The sequence below is a fragment of the Oryx dammah genome, unplaced genomic scaffold (genome assembly GCF_014754425.2).
Source record: "Oryx dammah isolate SB20612 unplaced genomic scaffold, SCBI_Odam_1.1 HiC_scaffold_15, whole genome shotgun sequence".
Classification (NCBI taxonomy): Eukaryota; Metazoa; Chordata; class Mammalia; order Artiodactyla; family Bovidae; genus Oryx; species Oryx dammah.
Window position 1 is genome coordinate 10,567,620 of NW_024070199.1, and position 13,465 is coordinate 10,581,084.

At 37.9% G+C, this 13,465-nt stretch overlaps 1 protein-coding gene and 1 non-coding gene across 11 annotated transcripts in view; both read left to right on the plus strand.

Annotated features, from left to right (window-relative positions):
- Positions 1 to 13,465, plus strand: part of DLG2 (discs large MAGUK scaffold protein 2) — a 2,338,778-nt gene that overhangs the window by 1,330,543 nt on the left and 994,770 nt on the right. The gene's annotated exons all lie outside the window — the stretch shown is intronic.
- On the plus strand, positions 10,466 to 10,537 carry TRNAC-GCA. The gene has a single exon. It is a non-coding gene; the product is annotated as a tRNA-Cys (tRNA).

The following is a 13,465-nucleotide window of genomic DNA, read 5'->3' on the forward strand; positions in this document are numbered from 1 at the left end:
CAAGGGACCGTTTGATGTAAATTTTCACAATGTAGATATGTGAAACTCATCATCCTTGGGTTTCCATTTTAAATCCATGTTGTGAGATTAGGCCTAGGGTTACTTTGATCTTGATTCACTGAGATTTAATGGAAGGTACACATATTCTGTTCAAATTTTAGAGAAAGTTTTAAGAACTTTTGGGGGATTTGGAGATTTTAAAGGCTTTTAAAAAAAGAAATCCTCTTGAAAACAAAAATCTCTCACAGAAGTTTGTTTTTGTTGTTTTTATTTAGTGACAATATGACAATTCAACTATCATTTGCTTCCTGACAGTCAGTAAGCCAGAATTTAAACATTGTTCTTGCCTGAGTCTCCTGTACAACTGATAAAAGTTCACTTTGAGGCCTCCGTTGTTTCAATTTTTCTCTCTCCCCCTCTCTTTCTTTCTCTTTCCCTCTCCTTCTCTCTCTCTCTCTGTCTTGAGTATTTTTCTAAAGTGTCCACCGAAGTGGAATCTGTAGTTATTTGCAAAGGTCATTGTTCAAATATGCCAGCTACTCTGTGGTTTCATCTTTTGCTGTATTTCTGAGTACTCAGTAAGAGTACTGATTATTTTGTAAAAGGCCAAAGTGTCTCCTTCAATAAGCATTTGATAAATGAATGTGGATGACTTAGTGTTATCAAAAAGTACATGATCAGGAATGTAGCTGCAAACTAAGGGAATAAATTCTGTAGAAAATGACAGTAATAGTACAAATCATTCAGCATAAGTTTGCCTTTGCTAAAACCAGTGGAATCTAATCACAGAAAAGTCGTTTTTTATATGTGAATAAGGGATAGATTCCAAAGAAGCACCACTAACAGAACTTGATTTGTACGTTTGTGACTTTTTAGAGAAACATGTATTTATAACACTATTAAACAGAATAGCCTTAAATCAAAAGCATAAAGTGTGGTTAGACTAGTAGCATCTGGAAAGAATCAGCCCCTTTGCCTATAATGTTTCTAAGCAACCACAAATTGAAGCAATGCAAGGATAGTTCTTGGGAAGTTAAAGTTATAATTTTTAAATTTCTGCAATTTTGAATCTGCTGTAAGGCAGAAATAGTGAAAGCTAATTTATACATTCTGCTTTTATTAAATACAAATTTCATTTATTTAAATACAAAAAAATCACAGCTTTTTATAAGCAAATGGACCTTTTCAGCAAGTCCAACTTAAGCCATTCTTTGTTAGGCATAATTAGAATCTGTGTATGTAGTCCAGCAAAATTATTTTGTGAAATAAGCAACACTGAAATTATTATTATAAAGCTATGAATTTGCTAACATACTTCAGATAATTTCTGAATTTTTAAAATTCTAATTGTATTGAATCTAATTATTATGAAACAATATTTCAAAGTACCTTTTTACAATATGAATCTAAATGTAAGTCATTAATTTTCTCCTTTTTGCCATGTCCCCATTTGCATTTTATCAGATTAAGTGTAAATATACTTAACACAAATTACCTCTTAAAACTCTTGAAGGTAAATCTGAAAGGTCTGCCACCTAAGAAGAGAGGAAAATACGGACTTTCCTGTATTGTCCTAAAATAAAGCGATTTTAGAACACTATGATTTCTCAAAAGATCTTCCTTTTTCCTATGAAATATGGTTTATTTTTAACAATGTAAAATGAGAGCCTAACTGATAGGAAATGAAATAAATCTTTCCCATATATCCTGCTGCTGCTGCTAAGTCAATTCAGTCGTGTCCGACTCTGTGTGACCCCATAGATGGCAGCCCACCAGGCTCTGCCGTCCCTGGGATTCTCCAGGCAAGAACACTGGGGTGGGGTGCCATTTCCTTCTCCAATGCATGAAAGTGAAAGGTGAAAGTGAAGTCGCTCAGTCATGTCTGACTCTTCGAGACCCCATGGACTATAGCCTACCAGGCTCCTCCATCCATGGGATTTTCCAGGCAAGAGTACTGGAGTGGGGTGCCTTTGCCTTCTCCAATATATCCTGCAGGAAAGATTATTTTCTAATATGTACATGTATGGTGCATTTATAAAACTTTCCATGTAATAGTCCAAAATTTTAATATAGGCTATCAGGACTTTTATATTGATAACCAAGTGAGTTGACTATAAGAAGTATAAGAATATCATTTTCTCTTTTTCTTTTTTGAAAGAGAGATACTGGCAAAACATGTTCAATGATAAATTAAAATTTATTAATTGATCTTAGTATCAGTTTTCACCAACAAATTGGCAATATAAAAGATTGTGCTACATGCAAATATGTAGATATAAATATGTGTGTGTAGATATAGTCTCTAGTCTAGTAGAAACATCTCTGAAATTTTTATCTACAAATAATAAAGTGGTGTCATATCATAAATGTAATATGTTTTTCTTTTAATGATGTAAAACAAGGGCTGAAAGAGACCAGTAGAAATTCAGTTCAGTTCAGTCATGTCTGACTCTTTGTGACCCCATGAACCACAGCACACCAGGCCTCCCTATCCATCACCAACTCCCAGAGTCCACCCACTCATGTGCATTGAGTTGGTGATGCCATCTAACCATCTCATCCTGTGTCGTCCCCTTCTCCTCCTGCCTTCAATCTTTCCCAACATCAGGGTCTTTTCAAATTGAGTCAGCTCTTCGCATCAGGTGGCCAAAATATTGGAGTTTCAGCTTCAACATCAGTCCTTCCAACAAACACCCAGGACTGGTTTCCTTTAGGATGAACTGGTTGAATCTCCTTGCAGTCCAAGGGACTCTTGAGTCTGCTCCAATACCACAGTTCAAAAGCATCAATTCTTCTGTGCTCAGCTTTCTTTATAGTCCAACTCTCACATCCGTACATGACTATTGGAAAAACCATAGCCTTGACTAGGTGGACCTCTGTTGACAAAGTAATGTCTCTGCTTTTTAATATGCTGTCTAGGTTGGTCATAACTTTCCTTCCAAGGAGTAAGCGTCTTTTAATTTCATGGCTGCAATCACTATCTGCAGTGATTTTGGAGCCCCCCAAATAAAGTCAGTCACTGTTTCCACTATTTCCCCATCTATTTGCCATGAAGTGATGGGAGTGGATGCCATGATCTTAGCTTTCTGAATGTTGAGTGTCAAGTCAACTTTTTCATTCTCCTCTTTCACTTTCATCAAGAGGCTCTTTAGTTCTTCACTTTCTGCCATAAGGGTGGTGTCATCTGCGTATCTGAGGTTATTGATATTTCTCTCGGCAATCTTGATTCCAGTTTGTGCTTCCTCCAGCCCAGCGTTTCTCGTGATGTACTCTGCATATAAGTTAAATAAGTAGAAATTAGTCCCACATTGTTAACCTCCTTAGCACTAAAGCCCATAGACTTCAGTTCTTTGAACATAAGAGGGCAAATGGATTTGTGTAACAGCCAGAATGGAAGATGTGATGCCTGAAGAGGCAGTGGACCCATTTCTGCATCAGTTAGCATCCATAAAACAGATTCCCAGATATCTTCTTCCCACCACCTGCTTATACATAAGATTACAGCAGCCTTCATTAGCACCTTCTACTAGATTAAAGTCCAACATTTTTTTCTAAGCCTCGGTTTCCTTATTCTGACACAGGAAGCTACTTATTATTTCTAACCAATAATTTCTGGAACATTCATCATAGGGATAGATCTATCATATAGATAGATATAGATAGATTTATCATATAGATAAATCACCCAATAGGTGATTAAGATTCAGACACTGTATTCCAGAAACTGATGCACTTGGAGGGGAGGGTAGATATATATTTCCTGCTAATAGAAAAGAACCCTGTTGCCAGAGCAGTCTTGAGAAAGAAGAAGAAAGCTGGAGGCATCATGATGCCTGATTTCAAACTATACAAAGCTATAGTAATTAAAATATTGTGGTATTGGCATGAAACAGTACACATAGATCAATGGATTAGGATAGAAAGCCCAGAAACTCATGCATGCATGGTCAATTACTTTATGACAGAATAGTCAGGAATATTCAATGGGGAAAGCTCAGTCTTTTTGATAAATGTGGGAAAATTGGATAGCCAAATGCAAAAGAATGAAACTGGACCACTATCTAAAACCAGTATACAAAAATTAACGTGAATTAAACAGTTGACTGAATACCTAAGGTCATAAAACTCCTGGAAGAAAACATAGACAGTAAGCTCCTTAACTAGGTCTTCGTAATGATTTTTTTTTTTTTTTTGGTCTGACTCTAAAAGCAAAACCAGAAATAAACAAGTGAGACTACACCAAAATAAAAATCTACACAGCACAGGAAACCCTCAAAAGAATGAAAAGGCAACCTACTGAATAGGAGAAAATATTTGTAAATAATTTATCTTATAAATGGCTAGTATAAAAATATGTATACATAACTCATACAACTAAATAACAACAAAAAAGAAACAATCCAATTAAAACACAGGCAGACTATCTGAATAGGCATTTTTCCAAAGAAGGCATATAGGTGGCCGGCAGACACATGAAAAGATGCTCTACGTGATTGTCAGGGAAATGCAAATAAAAACCACAGTCAGTTTTGCATATGGTAATATATATGTTTCCATGCCACCCTCTCAATTCGCCCCATCCTCTCCCTCCCACACTGTGTCACAAGTCTGTTCTCTTTCTGTGTCTCCATCGCTGCTCTGCAAATAGGTTCATCAGTACCATCTTCTAGATTCCCTGCCCATGCACTAATATACAATATTTTTCTTTCTGATTTCACTCTATACAAGAGGCTCTAGGTTCATCTGCCTCCTTAGGACTGACTCAAATGCATTCTTGTTTAAAGCTGAATAACATTTCATTGTATATATGTACCACAATTTATGTATCCACTCATTTACTGATGGACATCAGTGGAAATTTGCTGTGTGACACTGGGAGGACAACCGAGTGCTCTGTGACAGCCTAGAGGGGTGGAAGATGGGGTGGAGGTTCCAGAGGGAGGGAACATATGTATTTCTGTGGCTGATTCAAGTTGATGTATGGCAGAAGCCAGCACAGTATTTTGAAGCAAATATCTTGCAATAAAAAATTAAAAACACAATCAGATATCAACTCACACCTCTTAAAATGACTATTATCAAAAAGACTAGAAATAACAAGTGTTGATAAGGAGAAAAGGAACCCCTTGTGCACCATTGGTGGGATTGTAAATTGGTGTTGCCACTGTGGAAAACAGTATGGAAGTTTCTCAGAAAATTAAAAATATACCTACCATATAATTTAGAAATTCAGCTTCTGGTACTTATTCAAAGAACACATAGACACTAATTCAAAAAGATATATGCACCCTCACGTTCACTGTAGCATTATTTCCAATGACCAGGATAATGGAAAGAACCTAAGTGTCCATCAATAGATGAATGGATAAAGAAGTGATACACACTCTAGAATAATAGTCATTAAAAAAGAATGAAATCTTGTCATTTTTGACCATATGGATGGACCTGGAGGACATTATCCTAAGTGAAATAAGTCAGGCAGAAAAAAATTACCATACAATCACTCTCCTATGTGGAATCTAAAAACAAAACAAAACTAAACTAAACTAAGCTTAATAAGTAACAGCAGATTGGTGGTTGCCAGAGGCCAAGGGGCTGGGATTGAGAGAAATGGATGAACTATTTTTGAAATTAATTAAATTAATGCACATGTAAAATGAAGCTATCTTGACCGATTAACTAAAATTTCATTCAAATATCATGCACATTTAGATACATGTCTCAACTATTTCCCATGTGACCCTCAGTAAAATGCTAATAACTCAAAAAAAAAAAAAAAAAAACCACCTCTGTCAAGTCAGTTGTCTATCACAGTAGTACCTAGGAGAATGGGTTGTTTTACAAGACCCCACTGTGTGCATACAATGGGGTAGGTATTTAACCTTCCTTGCCACATCCAATTTTCCCAACAATTTCATGTGAATAAGGAATTTCAGAATCCCATTTTTAGCCACCATGTGCCAGAACTTAGACCTAGGTCTGCCTCTTTGGCTGAAAACACTGTATTATGACCTTGCTACTTTATTTCTACTCAGGGTAAACTGAGAAAATTCTTCAGAGAAGGTATATTATACAGATGTAATTACATAGCTTTTTTTCTTCTTTTAAATGAATAACAGTTCAAGTTTTCTTTGGGATTCTAAGTACCTAATAAAGTTGAAAAAATATATACCTCTCACCATGTAAGTAAGAGGCAACTCTGATCTGTGAAATTGTGAAAATATTAAGTCTTCGAATAGATTGTGTATATCAAGCTGCTTACAACATGCCAAAGAGGAAGTGCATGCTCGCTAGGAAAAAAGGAGTTTTCCTCTTCCCATTCAGAGTTTAGTTTCATTTCTTGAAAGAAAGAGACATAGTCCTCTCTTCAGCATATCAGTTATTTATATTGTCTATTTTGATTATAGTGTTTTAGCGAAAGCATGAAAAAATTGACCCTATCATTCACCAGCTGAGAAACATAAACCAAGTTAAACAGCTTCTCTGATTTTCAGTTCCCTTATAAGTAAGGTGAGGGGATAAAGTTTGTCTCACATGCTGTTGTGATGGTCAAATATACCTGCATATACCTGGCATGTGCTAAACAATACATGTTCCATTTCCTTTCTTACAATTCTTAGACTGAGACTGTCTGGTCCTGTGATGTCTCAGTACAGGTTGTAGACAGCTCTTCCATCCAGAATTCTTTATGTGACTATTAAATTTAGGAAAGGCATGTTTCTAATGCTTCAACCATGTCTATAGCATGAAGCCCTTTATTGCCTTGGCTAACTGCCTGATTGTAGAGAGTGACTACTTGTTTCAAGGGGCACTTTCAATAGAATAATGAAGCTATGCTTATTTGTTTTTTACTCCCTGCAGAAAAGCAACATATGACCTTAGGCAAGTTACTTAGCTTGCTTAAGCATCAGTTTCCTCATCTGAAAAATAAAAGTAAAATAAATGAGATGTTTTAGGTACATGAGAAATTGAAATACTTTCTTCCCCTTCTTGTTGAAATCATTGGTGGTTCGTAGGAACTTGTAGTACTAATGAGAGATACAACCACACAGTGGTTTAAAAAAATGAATTCCCAAATATGTCAAACCTTTTCAACCTAACTGTCCTGCATGGTGCCTAAGGTAACCTCTCTGGAACTTATTTTTTCTCATTTCTAAATTAGAATAATAGTACCTAAGCTCACAGGTTTGAGTAGTTATCTACACTTTAAGCTACGTAAGTTATCTGATATACGTGTGTGTGTACACAAAATATCTAACATATTACACCATAAAGATATAAATTTAAGTGGAATCAGAATGGAGATCTTAAACAACTCTCTTGGGTAATGGCAGTGATAAATTACTTAACAAGGCAAAGCCAGGGTAGAAGGTGTCCCATAGGTAGACACTTCATTCACTTTACTTTCAGCAAACAACATTTGAGTACCTAGTCGTAAAAAGTTGGTGAGACATGAGTTCTAGGTTATATAAAAATGTACTTTTTTTTCTCTCACTTACTGAATACTGTTTCAAGCATATAGGAGAAAAATAATACTAAACGTGAATACTCTTTAATAAGCTTCCATGTGAAACTCTGTTCTAAGCTTTTCATGCATTACTTTATTATATCCCATATCAGTCCTGATGAAGCATATGTTATTTTCACCGTTAGTAGATGAGAAAGCAGAATCTTGGAGGCTAATTACTTTGTCCAGTGTTATTCAACAACTAATAAACCACAGAATCCAAAACTAAATCCTTAATTCCTAATCTGTACCTTAGGCATGTTGACACCAAATGCATAATTTTCTGTATACAAATTGTACCATTTTTCCTGGATGAATAAATTGCTTAAATTGGATTCATGTAACTTATTTGACATAGTGAAAATTTTGACAGCATGCTCATTTTAATGACCAAATGGTCATCAATGGAAACTTAAGTCCTTCTTTTGGAAAAATGTTTACATAGAACACCATGAAGAGTAGGAAAACATAAAATGCATCATTATTATTAGGACTGTATAGGGTGAGAAAAAGTTATCAAAAGCTAGGAGAGGAACTTGTGACATGCTGAGCAAAAGGCTAATGCAAGATGTTTTGAAAAAGCAAACCGAACAGATTATTACAATATGTATTACATATCCTGAATACAATTGATCACCTTCAACCTCATGGAAAATAAGAATTGACAGTGGTGACTTTGGACACTTTTAACAGTTTAGGGTTGTTTTCAAAGTTACGAGCTGTATAGGCTGTGACAATACAATGAAAGCACAAAACAGCTTTGAGGAGCTTGGGTATAGGAAGTAAATCACCTGTCAGTGTCTGAGATCTTGTCTTTTCTATTTGCATTAACCCAGAAAAGTAGACTGCATGCGTCTGCTGATGACTCTGCTCAGAGCTTTCTATAGTGATAAATGCCCGATTCTAGGAATAGATAACATAACCACAGAGACTTTGAGCAATCATCCAGTGCATAGAACGAAACTTAGCAAACTATAGTTTATAGACCAAATCTGCCCTACTACTGGTTTTTGTAAATAACGTTTAATTGGAACATGGCCATATCATTCATTTAGGTAGTGACTGGGGCTGCTTCCATGCTAAAATGTCAGAGTTGAGTAGTTGCTGCAGAGCCTATATGGTTCTCAAAATATTTACCGTCTGGTATTTTACAGAAAAAAAATTTTTGCTACTACTACCTGACTTAGATTAAGCAAATTCTGGAGTTTTCAGATGAAATAGATAAATTAACCATAAAACAATAAAAAATTGTGCAGTGTCCTCTTAAAAGTTTGTTTTTAAGTAGTTGTCATAAACCACTTTTGATATTAATATAGAGAAAGTGAATGTTTCACTTGTGATTATCCTTGCATGTTTTATGAAATAAGTTTTAAATACAGTCACTCTTTGAACAAATATTTTTGAGTAAACTTTAAGTACCCGTACCTGGTTTGGGCACTAGAAACACGAGTTAGATATAACCCATGTCCTTAAGGAGTTCACAATTTATGGGGAGTTAGTATTGTATTATCTTTATTTAATTTGTTTCTTATAGATATCATGACAGTTGGATCTTGCTTTATTATTCAATGCGTTAAACTCTGACTTTGAATCATTTAAAGTGTTTACATTTGGCATAGTCATTACTATAAACTAGAACTTCAGTCTGCAACTTTGCTCTTTGCTTTCTATGTTTATACTCTATGCTCCTTTTCCCCCTTTCTCCTGTTTTTTTTTTTTTTTTTTTTAATTTTGATCAGGAGGTGAATTGGTCTTTTTTGTTATGTTCATTCTGGTTAGGATTTGTTGAGCTTCTTAGATCTGAGGATTTATAAATCTGTAAAGTTATTGAATTTGTAAAATTATTGGTCACAGTTTAAAGATTGAGGGCAAGAGGCGAAAGGGGCAACAGAGGATGGGATGGTTGGATGGCATCATTGACTCAATGGACATGAGTTTGGGCAAACTCTGGGAGATAGTGAAGGACAGGGAAGCCTGGGATGCTGCATTCCATGGGTCACAAAGACTCGGACACAACCGAACAACCGAAAACAAATTTTTTTTCAAATAATTTTCCTTCCCTCTCCCACTTTCTAGACTACATTTGCACATATGTTAGAATAAACTTGTATCATTCAACACGTCACTGATGCTCTGTTCTTTTTTTTTTTTTTTCCAGTCCTTTTAAATCTCTGTGTCTCATTTCAAATAAGTTTCCATCACTGTTTCTTTAAGTTCACTGGTTGTAGTCTTCTGTAGCATCTTGTGGTTACTCCCATCCAGTGCATTTCACTTCACATATCTAATTTTTAATTTTTATATATTCTGTTTCCTTCCTCATCCTGTTCATGTTTTTCTCTACATTTATTAAGTATATGGAGAATATTTTTGTTTTAACTTTTCAAACATTCTTCTAATTTCATCATCTCTGTAATTTTGGATTTTGTATCTAATAATTCTTTTATCCTGCTTATGGTTAATCTTACCCGTTTCTTTTCATGCTTGGTAATCTTTTTTTTTTTTTGGATGTCAGACATTGTATACTTAATATTGTTGGTTTCTGGGGCTGCTGTATTCCTTTAGGCTACTGGATTTTATTTGGCAACTATTAGGTTGCATCGGAGAAGGCAATGGCACCCCACTCTAGTACTCTTGCCTGGAAAATCCCATGGATGGAGGAGCCTGGTAGGCTGCAGTCCATGGGGTCGCTGAGAATTGGACATGACTCAGTGACTTCACTTTCACTTTTCACTTTCATGCATTGGAGAAGGAAATGGCAACCCACTCCAGTGTTCTTGCCTGGAGAATCCCAGGGACGGTGGAGCCCGGTGGGCTGCCGTCTATGTGGTCTCAGAGTCGGACACGACTGAAGCGACTTAGCAGCAGCAGCAGGTTGCATAGTTTAGTACATTTGAGGTTTGATTTTAATCTTTTTTTTTTTTTTTTTTTTTAAGTAAAGCTTTCCTAAATCTTTGGGCTTCCCTGGTGGCTCAGAGGAAAAAGCGTCTGCCTGCAATGCAGGAGACCCAGGTTCGATCCCTGGGTTGGGAAGATCTCCTGGAGAAGGAAATGGCAACCCACTCCAGTATTCTTGCCTGGAGAAGGCCATGGACAGAGGAGCCTGGTGGGCTACAGTCCACGGGGTCACAAAGAGTCGGACACGCCTGAGCGACTTCACTCACTTCCTAAATCTAGGGTTGCAAGTGTGTGTGCTAAGTCGCCTTAGTTGTGTGTGACTCTTCACGACCGTATGGGCTGTAGCCCGTCAGGCTCCTCTGTCCATGGGATTCTCCAGGCAGCAAAACTGGAGTGGGTTGCCATGCCCTCCTCCAGGGGATCTTCCTGACCCAGAATTGAACCACATCTCTTGTGTTTCCTGCATTGGCAGGCAGGTTCCTTACCACTAGGGTTAATTAGTGTTAATTTATCCTATACCTTCTGAATTCTGACTTTGCCCTAAGCTACTTCCCCTCTCGGTTGGTGAAAATGGCCCTTGGCACTTCTAGTCTTCACTGGAAGTCCTTAGAAGTTTTCACCAAAGAACAAACACAATTTCCTAGAACCCCTCAGCCAGTGTCTTCACATGTCTTTCTTGCCAGGGAGATGGAATAAAAATCTTAAATTTAATCATAAATCTCTCCTATAGCTACAAGTGAAATTCATTCCACCCAAACGTCAAGGTGGAAAGTGGTTTCAAGGCTGCACCTGTGGGAAAATTTAATTGGTAAGGTGGGGCAGGCAGGGCCCACGTATTGCGTCTTGTCTTTTTAATGTAATCCCCAGCTACTCCCATCTGTGCAGTCTGGGTTGTGAAAGCTACTGTGTTGATAGCAGGAAAGGAAGGGGTGGGTGTTTGGTGGAGTTTTAACTACAGCTTTTTTTTTCTTTAACTACAGCATCTCAGAAGTCTTAGGAAAATAAAATGCATCTTCAGAGTAGTAATGTCAGTTTCTGCTTTTTGGATTAGTGGGAAAGTGATGAGCAAACTCTTCATAGAAGATAAAAGCTGTGATATTGGGCGTGGGGTCGAAGACTCAAGTTGAACACAGTTTATGACTTTTAAGGGCTACGGTATTCAGTAAAACAAGATAGGTGTTCAAGTCAGTCGTATAATGCAAGGAATTGCCATTTACTTTTCAGTGGGTCCAAGCCCTCCCCCAGTTCAGCTACATACACGTAAATACATGTTGCCTTTTGTAGATGACGGCTTTTCTCTTTTTAAACTTCTCTCCACAAAGGTGCTCATCTGCTTTGGGAGCAGAAACACTTCGGCTGATGCATATTTAAAGCACCTCCTTACAGCCAGGTTCTTAACGTGGAACATGAAACCTGTCACAGGTGTTCATCCTAAGTGTATGGCACCTGGTTTGGAGCTCTGGGGGTTTTCTGTGTGTGGTCTCCCAGGCAGGAGGAGAGAAGTAACCAGACTGCAGCTCTGTCCTCCCTTCCCTGCCTATCTCTTGCTCCACCCCTGTTGTTCTCTCCCCTTTGCCCAGCATAAGTCCCTCCTTGGTTGCTGTATCCTGAAGTCTTTAACTTGAGAAAATGTGGAAGTGAACTCGGACATCCTAGGCTTTCCCTTTAAGGTAGGTGGAGCCTTATGGCTTTAAAGGGACTAGCGTAATACACACTTGGGCAAGAGTATCAGGCCTCGATTTGTTAGTGTACAGGCATGACTTGGTGAAGTAATGGACAGGAGACATCTGCTTTCCACAAACGTATTTTAGATAAATTTCTTAACATCCTAGTTTGCTTGGAGTTAAAATCCAGAGACACATTTTTATGTTTTTGTTTAAATTATGTTTAATTTAACTGGATAAAATTGTAGGTCTTTGAGTTTTTATATTCAGCTTGATTTTAAAAAGTGATAAAACACTGTATAGCCACCAATTTTTCCCTCTCTCATAAAGTGGTAATGTCTAAATTGTGGGGCTTCCCAGGAGGGTCATTGGTAACGAATCCACCTACAATTGAGTTCAATTCCTGGGTTGGGAATATCCCTTGGAGAAGGAAATGGTAATTCACTCTAGTGTTCTTGCCAGGGAAATCCCATGGACAGAGGAGCCTGGGGGAGCTACAGCCCAGGGAATCACAAAGAGTCTAACACAAATGAGCATGCATGCATTCAGGGTTCAGTTCAGTTCAGTTCAGTCACTCAGTCGTGTCCAACTCTTTGCGACCCCATGAATCGCAGCACGCCAGGCCTCCCTGTCCATCACCAACTCCCGGAGTTCACCCAGACTCACGTCCATCGAGTCTGTGATGCCGTCCAGGCATCTCATCCTCCGTCGTCCCCTTCTCCTCCTGCCCCCAATCCCTCCCAGCATCACAGTCTTTTCCAATGAGTCAACTCTTTGCATGAGGTGGCCAAAGTACTGGAGTTTCAGCTTTAGCATCATTCCTTCCAGAGAAATCCCAGGGTTGATCTTCAGAATGGACTGGTTGGATCTCCTTGCAGTCCAAGGGACTCTCAAGAGTCTTCTCCAACACCACAGTTCAAAAGCATCAATTCTTTGGCGCTCAGCCTTCAGGGTTAATTAGTGTCAATTTATCCTATAACTAGAGCAATATTCTTCTTCATACTTTACCCGATGCCCCAGTAATATGAGGTCTATCTATTCTGGCTGGTGGAAATGTGAAATATTCCCAGCTCTATGTGAACCCTGGGCATTGTTCAGTCTATAACGTTCCAGTGATTCTTTCTCTGGTCTCATGAGTCTCTACCTATGCATGCCTCGATTATTATATTAATACAACCAGAGGATTGGACAGAACAAGGAGGATGCCTTTCAGAGCTCTGGGGTGTTCGTTCACTCTCTTTCTTGTTGGTATTCAGCTTATAAATTCTACCTGCCTAGGTCACCCTGAACTCCAGTTTCTTTCTTCTCAATATATTGAAACTGAGCTCTGGTTGGTTCCATATTTCTTGTTCTCTCCTTAAAAACTGCCTCCAGGCAGTAAGTTGGGGCAACAGTTGAC